Here is a 13611-nt window from a genome sequence, read left to right as displayed (position 1 = left end):
TCTATGAAGGTAGAGAGACTTGTTAGGGCATGGTCAGTTCCCCAACTATACCAACAGGGAGAGTGCTCAGGTTAAAAAAATAAATAAAATAACACAGAGGAATTCTCTCTCCAGACTTGACAGAACTACCTATGAGTTCTGACTTCTGCCCAGAGCAGTAGATCCACTGCAGGAGAAACTGCAGACAAGAAAACTAATTTTGACTTTCAATCTTAACATGAATTGGTCTTAACAGGACAAATATGGCTTCCTACCTGTCTGTCTCCCTACCTTTGAAAAAGTTTTGTTTGAATCAGACTTCTGAAAGCAGGAATAAAATCTTTTTTTTTTTTTCAGGCAGCTATCTATCCTTTTTACAGGAGGAGAAAATAAATGTTGGAACCCCAAGTTTTCATAGTAGTTGAGAAAGCTGTTCTGAGAGAATGATGTAGAGGGTTTGTGGTGGCAGGGGAGTAAAGGAGAGGAAAACATGGCAGGATACTATGAGGTTATAATCTCATCAGAGAAATTTGATATTGTTTCACAAAGTCCTATGACCAGGCCAGAGACTGAGTGCCCTGGAAAATGTGACTGAAGGAGCTGCAGAATCTGCCTGTCACTCAAAGATTGACACTGGCAATGAAGGACAAGGCAAGTGAAAATTCAGGGCAAAAACTACAACAAACTTGAGGATTTGTATACCAATATAAATGGAGTTGGACCTGCACCACCACATAGTCAAGACTGATTATTGGATGCTACAGTGATAGGTGCACTAAAAGATATCTTAAATAGACCCAGATCCAACTTTGAGAGTGTCCAAATTCTGGGGTCTTATCTCTGTATTGTATAGAATGGGTTTGGAGATTGAGTACTAATTAGCAAAGGGAAAAGCAAATTAGAGTAACAGAATTTAAATGTGCTTTTATTTTATGTGTTTTACCCTGGGGGACCAAGGCATTGCTCCTGAGCAGGAGACTGGGAGTTGGGATTCTAATCTTCAACCTACCACTTACTCAGTGAGCCAAATTCTAAGATGACTTTGCACCCCTTCATGGGGTTTCAGGAAGTATAAATTAATGCAGAATTTGGTCCTGTGAGACCTTAAATGTCAACTGGGCCCAAATTTTCAAAAGTGGGCATTAATTTGGGTTACACTAACAGCCATAATGAGAAGGTTATCCTTACTATATAAAACGGTTGAGATCATTTGGTCACAGTGCGTGGTAGGGATGCTACAATATATAATAGAAACAAATTCATTCTTGTACTGGGAATGGTTTGTTTCTGAACTATCCATCTGAGATCTCCTCCCGCCACCTTGTGGCCAGATTCGAAAACTGACATTCCCTCAATGTGGAAAAGAAATGGTATTGTTACGAAGCCACTGTGCAGATTGTAACTAGCTTCCTGTTATTAGCAGGGAAATCTTTTGTGTATGATTTTCTGCCTAGAGAAAAGTTTCGTTTTTATTTAAAGTTGGGGGTAATTGAACAAGACAATCCCAAAATATGCCAGTTTGATACATCAGTGGTAAATCACATCTGCTTGCATTTTCCTAATTGTTCTTTGACAAGTGTGCGTCCTGACTTGAAGCCACATCTACTGATTCTCAGCTGTGTCCTTTAGCCACAAGATCATATTTTCCCTGCCATGTCCCCAGCAGACTTTATAAAATTTGCAGTGGCCTTTGCATTCTTTACTCTGAATGTCTCTGCTCATTGGCCTTGGCGGTCTCTGCTCCTTAGCAGTCTCTGTTGACATCAAGATGAAATATTGCATGTTGGGACATGTTGTGTCTATAAGGACACGTGTATTGTTTCTTTAAATTGGTAGCAGAAAGCTAGGCAGGAGGGTGCTGGGGAAAGTTCTAGGCAGACGTTTTACAGTGAAGTGGAAAGAGTGAGTACAGTACCTTGAAAAATAACGCTGTTGTGCTTATTCTAATAAGGTTCTTATTCAGGATTGGAAGAAAGTGACTCATTCTGTGATTCTTCACAATTGTCACCTGACTGTGTCTTCCAGCCTCACTTCCATAATCAGGTGGCCTTAGCATTTGGCAAAGGGACCATGCTTTGGTCACCCCTGGTTTCATACAACTGGTTGAATGATGCAGGCAGAGGACTTTAAAACTGAAGTGATAATGTAACTTCTGCTGCTTCACATATAAGATGTTAACCTTCAGCTCCTTTGGCAGCCAGCCAGTTAAAACACTGAAGGCAGCCAAGCCAGGCCCAGTGTACACACACCCATTTAGATGCTGCCTAGGACATTAGTTTCAGTGATGAAAATGAATGCAGTTCAGGTAAAGTCACTACTAATGCGTCAAATTATTTTCCACTGAACAGAACACCAAGGCAATAAAGGTGACAAGGTTTCCTGCAGCCAGACAAATGCCAAGGCATTTATTGAAAAGAAAGGAAACTATGGTAAGATTTTCTTCTCCTCCCCTCACAGAAGTTCAGGAGGCTCAGCATGCAGCCTGTGGGGGAGGAGATAAAAAAGTGACTTTAAACTGCCTTTGCGCTACCAGTATTTTGGAACAGGCTGTACCTGCCCAGACCTTAATGTAACTTAGGCTGCTCTGATTTATGATCTGTATCCCAGGGTCTCCTGTGTACCTTGGGAAGCACAGAATAGTGATACTGTGGTGTGCATGCAGCATGTTCTCACCACATGCTCTCTCTCTCTTTCCCCTTCCTTGGCCTGCCCCGACATACAGTCTATCCTGGGGCAAGGAGCAGGATTAATGAGCCTTTATGCCAGAAAGCCCCCCATGCAAGGCATATTCTTAGTTACTGCCCCCTTTAAGGTCCCTTTGTACTGCCAGAGCAATGTAAATGAGAATCAGACCCTATGATGATGATTTAGTTGGGGTTTGTCCTGTTTTGAGCAGTGGGTTGGACTAGATGACCTCCTGAGGTCTCTTCCAACCCTAATCTTCTATTATTCTATATATGGCATGCCTAGGGAAACTAATAATTCTAGCAGATCATAAGTCAATTAGTTAACACTTTGTAGTATGGCTAACACATCTGCAAATGCGGGTCTAAGCATTCCAGAACACAAACAATTAATGAGTGTCTAGACTAGCATTTACAAAGATTTTAGTTAACTTGAGTTAACTGGAAATCAATTAAACTGGAGTGATGACAGGATCACAAACTTTAGTCTAGATTTAGCATGTGAGGAATCCTGCCTCATCTGGCAAGGTCCTTGTGGCAGACACACTAGACAGTGGCTGGGCCAAATGCAATGATGATGTGTAAGAGAAGGTGTAAGTTACATTTAAATAAGCAAGGACCAGATTCTTCACTCACTGATGCTAGTGTAAATCAGGAGAAACTCTATAGCAGTAAATAAATTATACAGATGGCAAAAGCCTCAAGGCCCTGAGTAAATATGTGTAAGGGAACCTAAGGGCTTGTCTAGACTAGAGAAATTTGCACTGGTGTAACTACATTGTAACATCACTGCAAACCTCTCATGTAGAGACACTGAACAGAAGCAAAACAAGACTTGCACCAATGTGACTTACCCTGGTAACTTACACTGGTGCTGCACATCTACACAGGAGATTTGCCCTGATTTAGTTACACCTAGGCAAAAACCCCAGTATACAGTAATTAAGTTGATTGGGTCTACACTACGCTCATTGTGTTGGTGGAGTGCGTCCTCATAGCAGCACTTGTATCGTTGCAGAGAGCAGTGTGCCCTGGGTAGCTATCCCACAGTGCAACTTGCAGCAGGGGTTTTTGGGAAGGGCTTGCAGTGCCTCATGTAACCAAAACATTGTCGCAGGGGGAATGGGAACATAGCTTCAACCTCCCATGATGCAGTTTACTTCCTCCCTCTCTCCTTTGATATCAATGACAAACAACCCATACTTTTTCACCCTTTTTTTCAAAAAGCTGACTTAGTTGCATGTACACCATAGCCCGAAAAGTGAGGACCCCACTCAGCTGTGCAGTCTTGTTGTGAGCATTACAAACACCTTGCATCTTTATCCTGAAGTATTTCTAGAGCCAAGACAGGAGCCACCGCGTGGAACATGTGATGTCCTTCAAGCAGCCCTGTTGCAAGCCATAGAACAAAACAATTCCCAGTTGCTGCTGGCAGTCATGCAGTAGCTGAACACAGTGGAGCACCATTTCTGGTCCTGGGAAACAAGCACTGACTGGTGGGATCACACCATTATGCAGTTATGGGATGAGGAGCAATGGCTGCAGAACTTTCAAATGTGGAAGGCCACTTTTCAGGAGCTTTCCCCAGTTCTGAAGCAAAGCAACACTAAAATGAGACCTGCTCTGATAGTGGAGAAGTGAGTGGCAATCACTGTTTGGAAGCTTGCAATGCCAGATTGCTACCGGTTTATTTTTTGGAGTTGGTAAATCCTCCATGGGAGTTGTTGTGATCCAAGTGTGCAGGGCCATTAATCGATTCTGCTAAGAAGAGTAGTGACTCTGGGCAATGTGCAGGACATGGTGGATGGTTTTGCAACAATGGGGTTCCCTAACTGTGATGGGGCGCAGACCACCTTGGCGCCAGACCACCTTGCCAAAGAGTACATAGAGTCCCAGAGGCATTCATTATCTCATTGACCATGTCATGGTCCATTCTCTTTTTCCGTTTTCTAACCTGCAGAAACCTCTCCACCAGTGTGGAGGATAAACTGAAGGCCAAGCTTTCCACTGTAAGGCATGCACAGCACAAGGCAACCATTGTCAGTGCATACTCTGGGTCTAGTACAAAATTGCTATGTAAAAATCACTCCCCTTATTTCACTGAAGTATCCGGATAATCTGAGTATGGCCCAGGGACATGGGTGATGGGCCTTGTGCTGCAACTTGTGGGTAACCTGCACAAGAAGTACATGTGGGCAGGTGGACAATGCCCCCTCCCTTTAGCAACATGTATGGTGCACAGAGACTGGGAACCAGTGTTAAGACTCCCAAAGTGCAATCTGTGGCCGAGGCGGCTCTGGGGTGGAGGTGGAGCTGGGGGTGGGGGAGGGGGAGAGTTTGCGGCCACGAGAGAACACAGAAACCCCCGCTTCCCTTGATGCTTCTGTTAGCAGTTGCCCTGGGCTTGCAGATTCTTAGGTCAAGGCTGTCCCCTGCCACCAAAACCACAGGCATGTTACGGAAACCGTGGTTGAGGGACCCGGAAAACACCATGGGTGGGAGAATCACATGCTCTATTGGTTGTGGTACAAGCACTTGTAATGAAAACTTCCACCATTTCCTCTAGGTGACCCTGTGTGATATCAGTCTCTTGAGGGTAATAGAGGTGGCAGGGGAAGAGATGTTGCAAGTGTCTGGGTATAGACCTGGTCCTTATGCTGCTATACTGTGTACCTCAATGATGCCACCAGAATTAATACTAAAGTGGTGTGGGAAATTGTCCTATCATGGTGGAAGAAATAAGAAATCTTCTGCAAAGGATTGCAGAGTACCTTCATAAAAGTTTCCTGAAGATCTCCATGGAGGATTCCTGGGCCATCCCAGTGCACATAAACAATCTTGTCTGAGGAGCACCCTCTGCATAGCTGGAGTGGCAACTGGGAATCAGATACCCACTGCATCTCAATTTTTCTTCATATTAAACATAAAATATATGAGCATGATTGGAATTGTATATTCATCAGAGGTTCCTTCCCCAGCATCACACTCTACCACAATGCTATCCTGCAACTGGCTGGACTGCTCCAGGGTTAAAAATAGTCCTGGCTCTCAGGGAGAATGGATTCCCCTCTTGTCTGCCTCCCATTCTCCTCCTCTTCCTTGTCCAAAATCTCCTCATTGTTGCCTGAGATGGCCCAGGATTCAGACTCCTGTGAGGTATTCACGCTGCATTTGGAGGTAATGGTGCAGTCACCGCCAAGAATCACATGCAGCTCATTGTAGAAGCGGCATGTCTATGGTGGAGAACCAGAGTGACTGTTTGTCTCCCTTGTCTTCTGGAATGTCTGCCGAAATTCTTTGATTTTCACACGGCACTGCTGTATGTCCTGGGTTTAGCCCTTCTCCTCCATGCCCCGTGCGATCTTTTCGTAGATGTCTATGTTTCTACAGCTGGATCGGAGCTGCGCCTGCACACTCTTCTCCCCATAGACCAATAAGATTCACCACCTCCTGTGTACTCCAGGCTGGAGCACGTTTGTGGCATCGAGTCACCATGATCAGCTGGGCTGGTGAGCTCTCCACACTGATCAAACATGAAATGGGAATTGAAAAGTTCCCAGGGCTTTTACAGGGGAGAGGCTATTTCTTGTGTACCTGACTGCTGTGCAGCGGAGTTGAAAACGATCATTAGAGTGGTCACAGTGGAGTATTGTGTGACACCTCCTGGAGGCCAATTCAGTCAACTTATACAACGCTTCATCTACATTGCCTCTCTGTCAAGCCATCAACATCAAATTAAGCGCTACACCTCTCACAGAGGTGGAGTAACTAAGTCAACGTAACAGGTGAGTTAGGTCAGCGGAAATGACCTGGTACTGTAGATGCAAACATTATTAGGTCAACGTAAGGCAGCTTCCATCAAACAAAGTTTATAGTAGGACTGTCAAATGATTAAAAAAATTAATCGTGATTAATCACAGTTTTAATTGCACTGTTAAACAATAATAGAACACCAATTGAAATTTATTATAAATATTTTGGGTGTTTTTCTACAATTTTCAAATATATTGATTTCAATTACAACACAGAATAAATAAAATAAAAATAAATTAATGGAGATATCCTATCTCCTAGAACTGGAAGGGACATTGAAAGGTCATTGAGTCCAGCCCCCTGCCTTCACTAGCAGGACCAAGTACTGATTTTGCCCCAAATCCCTAAGTGGCCCCCTCAAGGATTGAACTCACAACCTTGGGTTTAGCAGGCCAATGCTCAAATCACTGTGCTATCCTTCCCCCCCCCCCCGTGATTACTTTATATTATTATTTTGATTAAAATATTTGCACTGTAAAAAAGATAAACAAAAGAAATTGTATTTTTCAGTTACCTCATGCAAGTACTGTAGTGCGATCTCTTTATCGTGAAAGTCAACTTACAATTTTTTTTGTTATATAACTGCACTCAAAAGCAAAACAATGTAAAAAATTTAGAGCCTACAAGTCCACTCCACCCTACTTCTTGTTCAGCCAATCACTAAGCCGAACAAGTTTGTTTCCATTATGATTTATGGGAGATAATGCTACCTGCTTCTTATTTACAATGTCACCTGAAAGAGGCATTCACCAGGCACTTTTGTAGCTGGCGTTTCAAGGTATTTATGGGCCAGATATGCTAAACATGTTGGAGGTGATCTCTCAAAATGAAGTGGGCAATTGAGGGTTACATGCATTACCCCTTCTGCTTAACAGTCTGTCCCAATTTGTATTTAGCTCAGCTGCTCAGACACTGCTTCCTTCCCCAGACCTGAAGAAGAGCTCTGTGTAGCTCAAAAGCTTGTCCCGTCCACCAATAGAAGTTGGTCCAATAAAAGATATTACCTTACCTACCTTGTCTCTTTCATATCCTGGGACCAACACAACTACAACAGCACTGCAAACTACTGTTAGTTAGTACATGTTGGCTAAAATGTGCTAACATCACACTTTAAACCCTCATCAAGCCAAGGCCTTACCTAAACTTGAGTTCCCTCCATGTTCATCTTTACTCAGATGAGTAGGCCTATTGATTTCAGTGGGACTGAATGAGTAAAGGTGTCAGAATGGAGCCCTGAAATCCTTACACCATTTTTACTCAGACAAAATAGGAGTCACTGGGAATTTTGCTGAAGTATAGACTGTGTCAAACTCTGAGTAAAACTTCAGGATTGTCCCCTATCTGAACAACAATCAATTGATTCACCACTCAAATGCAGATACCACTTGCCATTATGCAAACTAAAATGCAAGAAGGACCTGCTTTTTGAGCCAGTGACCATATTTTCATTGTGTACATGTACAGTGGCTAACACAATGGATCCTCTAGGGATTACCACAATACAAATAAACAATCATTCTAATTATTGTATGTGATTTCCAGATAGTAGTGGGGAGAAACTAAAATTCTGATGGTGAAGAGCCTGCCTGTGAATGTGTCCCCTACTCTGTGGGGTGAAAGAACACCCTCAAGTAGCATCAGTAGCAACCCCGTGACAGCACATTCCTTCGATACTGCCCAGACTTTGTGCTGTTTAAGTGACAGATTAGTCAAACACTCAGGCCTTGGCTACACTTGCGAGTTACAGTGCAATAAAGGAGCCCCGGGCGCGCTAGCTCACTACCCGTCCATTCTAGCGAGAAACGTAGAGCGCTCTGACACCGTGGCTACAGTGCAGCTGGTACTCAACCTCAGCGAGTGGAATAATGTTTGCTGCACCCCTGCTGGAGCGCCGCGGCACCAGTGTGGATGCCCTGGTCCTATAGTGCGCTCTGATTGGCCTCCAGAAGTGTCCCACAATGCCTGTTCTAGCCACTCTGGTCATCACTTTGAACTCTACTGCCTGGCCTCAAGTGACCAACCATCAGACCCTCCCTTTAAATTTTCTGTGAATTTTGAAAAATCCCTTCCTGTTTGCTCAGCCAGGTGTAGAGTGCTATCAGTGAATCTTTCCGGGTGACCATGCCTCCACGCGCCAGGCGAGCCCCAGTATGGAGCAATGGCGAGTTACTGGACCTCATCAGTGTTTGGGGTGAGGAAACTGTCCAGTCCTAGCTGCGCTCCAGCCGTAGGAATTACAATACCTTCCGGCAGATATCAAGGGACATGATGGAAAGGGGCCATGACCGGGACGCACTGCAGTGCAGAATTAAAGTGAAGGAGCTGCGGAATGCCTACCACAAAGCCCACGAGGCAAACCACCACTCCGATGCTGCCCCCCGTGACCTGCCGTTTCTACAAAGAGCTGGACGCAATACTTGGGGGCGACCCCACCTCCACTCTGGTGACCACCATGGACACTTCAGAGTCCAGTGCAACAAGGCAGGAGGAGGAGGAGCAAAGCGAGAGTGAGGGTGCTGAGGTGGAGGAAGACACCCAGAATCCCTAGATGCATGCAGCCAGGAGCTGTTCTCAAGCCAGGAGGAAGGTAGCCAGTCGCGGCGGCTGATGCTTGGGGAAGGACAAACACCAGAGGAGGTTCCCAGTAAGCGGCTTTTATTTTGGGAAGGAAGTTATTCGGTGTGGGCTCTTGGGGCGAGGAGGGTTAGGGATGCATGCATGCCTAGATGTAGAATAGGGTGTTGATGTGCTCTCTCACATCGTAGTAATCGGCCTCAGTGATCTCTTCAAAGGTCTCATCCAGAACTTGGGCAATGCTCTTGTGCATGTTTCTTGAGAGAGCCACTGTGGTCCTTGTCCCAGTCTGGCTAACTTGTCCACACCACTGTGCCGTGAGGGGCGGGGGGACCATTGCTGCACACAAGCAAGCTGCATATGGGCCAGGGCGGAAGCCGCATTGCAGTAGAAGACCCTCCCTTGCTTCCCAGGTCACCCTCAGCAACGAGATATCTTCCAGGATGAACTCTTGTGGAAAATGTGGGGACAGTGTTCAGTATAGGGGCCCCCTGCCACTGTTGGCTCTCCCGAAGGCACAGAAACCCAGAGGACAGTATGGCCGTGAAACAATCAGTCACGCTTGACGCTGTGCTTACTCACCATTTTGGGGCTCCCGTGGGTTATGTGCGCTCGCTTTGGGACGGGAAAATTATGCTATTGTGTAGACTGTGCTTGCCCTTAAGTACAGGGGAATCATTGCTCTGTCTGGTGTGAACAATGCTGCCTCTGTTAAGTGTTGCATTTTGCCTTTACAGATGCAACCTTGAGATCTCAGCCATCCGTGTTATCATCAGCTGAAAGACTCCAAAGAATCAGAAAGAGGCCACGTAGAAGCAAGGAACTTATGTTGCATGAAGTACTGCAAGTAATGAAAATCAAATAGTGCAGGAGTGGCAGGAGAGTGAAAGGAGGGTCCGCCAGCAGAATGTGGATTGCTGGCACCAAAGCACGGAGCGGCTGCTAAGCATCATGGAGCGCCAAGCAGACTCGATACAGGCACTCGTAGCAATGGAGGTGGAGCATTACCGCCCCCCCACAGCCCTTGTCCCAAAACTCTCTCCCTTGTGCCCCCATATCACCTCCAACCCACTTTCCCCACCAGCTGCCTCCAACACCCGTAGCTTCACTACCCAGCCCTGAAAACTACGACCCTTACCCACTGCACTCAACCCTTATCACCATGCAGTATAACCATCCTGAAGTGCAGCACTCATTGCACAGCACTCCAAACAGGACATACACAAATCTGTGATTGTACCGTTCCCCACCCCTTTGCCCTTTCTGTTTCCCAAGCAGTTGTCTCTTTTCAATAATTGGATTTTTTAGCTTTGAAAACATTATTTATTATTGCATAAAGTAAAAGATACCTTAGCCCAGGAAAGAAACAGGCACTCAAGTCAGTGTAGCAAACACAGATTCCTACTAACTTTGGAACCACTGCACTTCACTCCCGTGCAGAGCACCAGACATTACTGGTGGCTTTCAGCCTCAAATTGTTCCCTCAAGGCATCCCTAATCCTTGCATCCCCATGCTGGGCCCCTCTAATAGCCCTACTCTCTGGCTGTTCAAATTCAGCCTCCAGGTGTTGAACCTCCGAGTTCCATGCCTGAGTGAATCTTTCACCCTTCCCTTCACAAATATTATGGAGGGTACAGCACATGGATATAACCGCAGGGATGCTGTCATCGGCCAGGTACAGCCTCCCACACAGAGAGCACCAACGGCCAAAAGCACACTCCACAGTCATTCTGCACTGGCTCAGCCTGTTGTTGAACTGCTCCTTGCTGCTGTCAAGGCTCCCTGTGTAGGGTTTCATGAGCCAAGGCATTAAAGGGTAAGTGGAGTCTCCAAGGATCACAATGGGCATTTCGACTTCCCCTATGGTGATCTTCTGGTCTGGGAAAAAAATCCCGGCTTGCAGCTTCCTGAACTGGCCAGTGTTCTGAAAGATGCATGTGTCATGCACCTTTTTGGGCCAGCCTGCATTAATGTCAATGAAACACCCACTGATCCACAAGTGCCTAGAGAACCATCGAGAAATACCCCTTCCAATTAACGTACTCGGAGGCTAGGTGGGCTGGTGCCAGAATTGGAATATGCGTGCCATCAATCGCCCCTCCGCAGTTAGGGAAACCCATTTGTGCAAAGCCAGCCACAATGTCGTGCGCATTACACAGAGTCACGGTTCTTTTGAGCGGGAGGCGATTAATGGCCCTGCAAACTTGCATCAACACAATTTCAACGGTCGACTTTCCCACTCCAAACTGGTTAGTGACCGATTGATAGCTGTCTGGAGTTGCCAGCTTCCAGATTGCAATAGCCACCTGCTTCTCCACAATCAGGGCAGCTCTCAATCACGTGTCCTTGCGCCGCAGGGTGAGGGCGAGCTCCTCACACAGTCCCATGAAAGTGGTTTTTCTCATCCGAAAGTTCTGCAACCACTGCTCGTCATCCCAGACTTGCATGACGATGTGATCCCACCACTCAGTGCTTGTTTCCCGAGCCCAAAAGCGGCGTTCCACGGTGGTGAGCATGTCTGTGAATGCCACAAGCAAACTCGAGTCATATGCGTTACTCGAGTCAATAGCGTCGTCGGAGCTCTCACTGTCACTTTGGATCATAAGGAATAACTCGACTGCCAAATGTGATGTGCTGGCGAGACTCGTCAGCATAGTCCGCAGCAGTTCGGGCTCCATTCCTGCAGACTGAAAGGGAAGACAGAGTGTGCAGTACAAAAAACGTTAAAAGATGGCGCCAAATGTGGATGGAAACAAAGGGAATCCTGGGATTCGAACCAATGCATTATGGGGCGTTGGGACAGGACCCAGAATGCCCCGCACTCCACGCCCCCTTCCCACAAGCCACAGCGCCAGAATGGGAAGAGATGCTCCATGGGATAGCTGCCCATAATGCATCGCTCCCAATGCCGCTGCAAGTGCCGCATATGTGGCCACGCCACAGGGTGGACAGGGTGGACAGACTGCAGCGCTTTCCTTACTGTGCTCTCCGAAGGCGGGTTTAACTCACAGCACTCTACATTGCAAGCGTAGCCATGCCCTCAGACTCCAACTGTTCTGAATCATCACTGTTCAACTGATGATGGGGTTCTGGCAACATACAAAACTTCATTGGCTGTGATCCATGAACCCCAGCAATAAGGAATCCAGGTAATAAAATAACTGCATTTAAAAAGCAGTTAAGACTCTCACCACACACAAGACCCTGCATCAGTGGATCTGAGAAAGGATTTTGAGCTGAACAGCATGCTGATAAATGGCCTTCACTGATTACTACAGGATGTTTCAGCCAGCAGCTGCTTTATTCAGCTGTCCAAATGAGCAATCAATATGTTAGCTATTCTTAATGCATCTAACAGTGGTTTCCAGAGTTAAGGGAATATATCATGTTCCTCAAAACATCACACAGCTTCATTGGGTAACTTCACTATATGATGGAAAGATGATGCTCTTTAAACATTGTAATCTGATCCTATGGTTTGGTATTGGTTTCTCTGAGTTTATATAAACCCTCTGGATTTATTGTCAATCCTTCACTTTTGCAGGACGGCAAATGAGAGTAAAAGAGCTGAAAATAAAGCTTTTTAAAAAAAGGGAAATTAAAGTTGAAGATAATTTAAGAGGGAGACTCTGACTTATGTAATGTCTACACTACAAAATTATGTTGACCTAAATAACGTCGACATACAGCCACCATAGTTATTGTATTGCTTGTGCAAGTGCACAGTACACTCCTTATGTCACCGGTGCGCATCATCACCGGGAGCGTTTGTATCGATGCAGAATGCAGTGCACCATGAGTAACTATCCCACTGTGCAACTCACCACCATCCAGCACAGGGTGTTGTGGGAAGTTTACACAATGCCTTCTGGGGCTGAAATGTGTCATGTAGGGGTGACTGGGAGCAGGGGTTCCACTTCCCACAATGCAGTGTTCTCCATCCCATAATTTCATCTGCATCCCATAATATTTGATGCCTCTTTTCAAAATCCCCGCAAACTTGCATGTCCTTCCTTGCTGTCCACCTTCTCTGACAGAAGCATGGAGCCTGCACAGCTCTGCACTATTGTCATGAGCATTTTAAGCACAGGGTGTCTGATCCTGCAGTATTGCAGAGCTGCAAAAGGGGGACATGACAATTTCTTGGAGGCTAGATTGCTGTGGGCCATAGAAAGAAACAATTCAAGGTTGTTGGCAGCATTCACGGAGCAGCTGCAGACAGTGATGTGCCAGTTCTGGGCCCAAGAGACAAGCACTGACTGGTTGGATCACAATGTAATGCAGGTTTGGGATGACAAGCAGTGGCTGCAGAACTTTTGAATGCACAAGGCCATATTCCTGGAACTGTATGCCAAATTCGCCTCAACCCTCCAGCATAGGGTCACCAAAATGAGAGCCACACTGGCAGCTGAAAAGCAAGTGGCGATTGCACTGTGGAAACTTACAATGCCAGATTGTTACCGGTCAGTCGAGAACCAATTTGGAGTCGGGAAATCCACCGCAGGGATGGTTGTCATGGAAGTGTGCAGTGCCATTAATTGACTGCTGCTATGTAGGACT

This window comes from Malaclemys terrapin, chromosome 4, assembly GCF_027887155.1.
Source record: "Malaclemys terrapin pileata isolate rMalTer1 chromosome 4, rMalTer1.hap1, whole genome shotgun sequence".
NCBI classification, from domain to species: domain Eukaryota; kingdom Metazoa; phylum Chordata; order Testudines; family Emydidae; genus Malaclemys; species Malaclemys terrapin.
The sequence above is the reverse complement of the archived record's forward strand: the minus strand, read 5'-3'. Positions refer to the sequence as shown.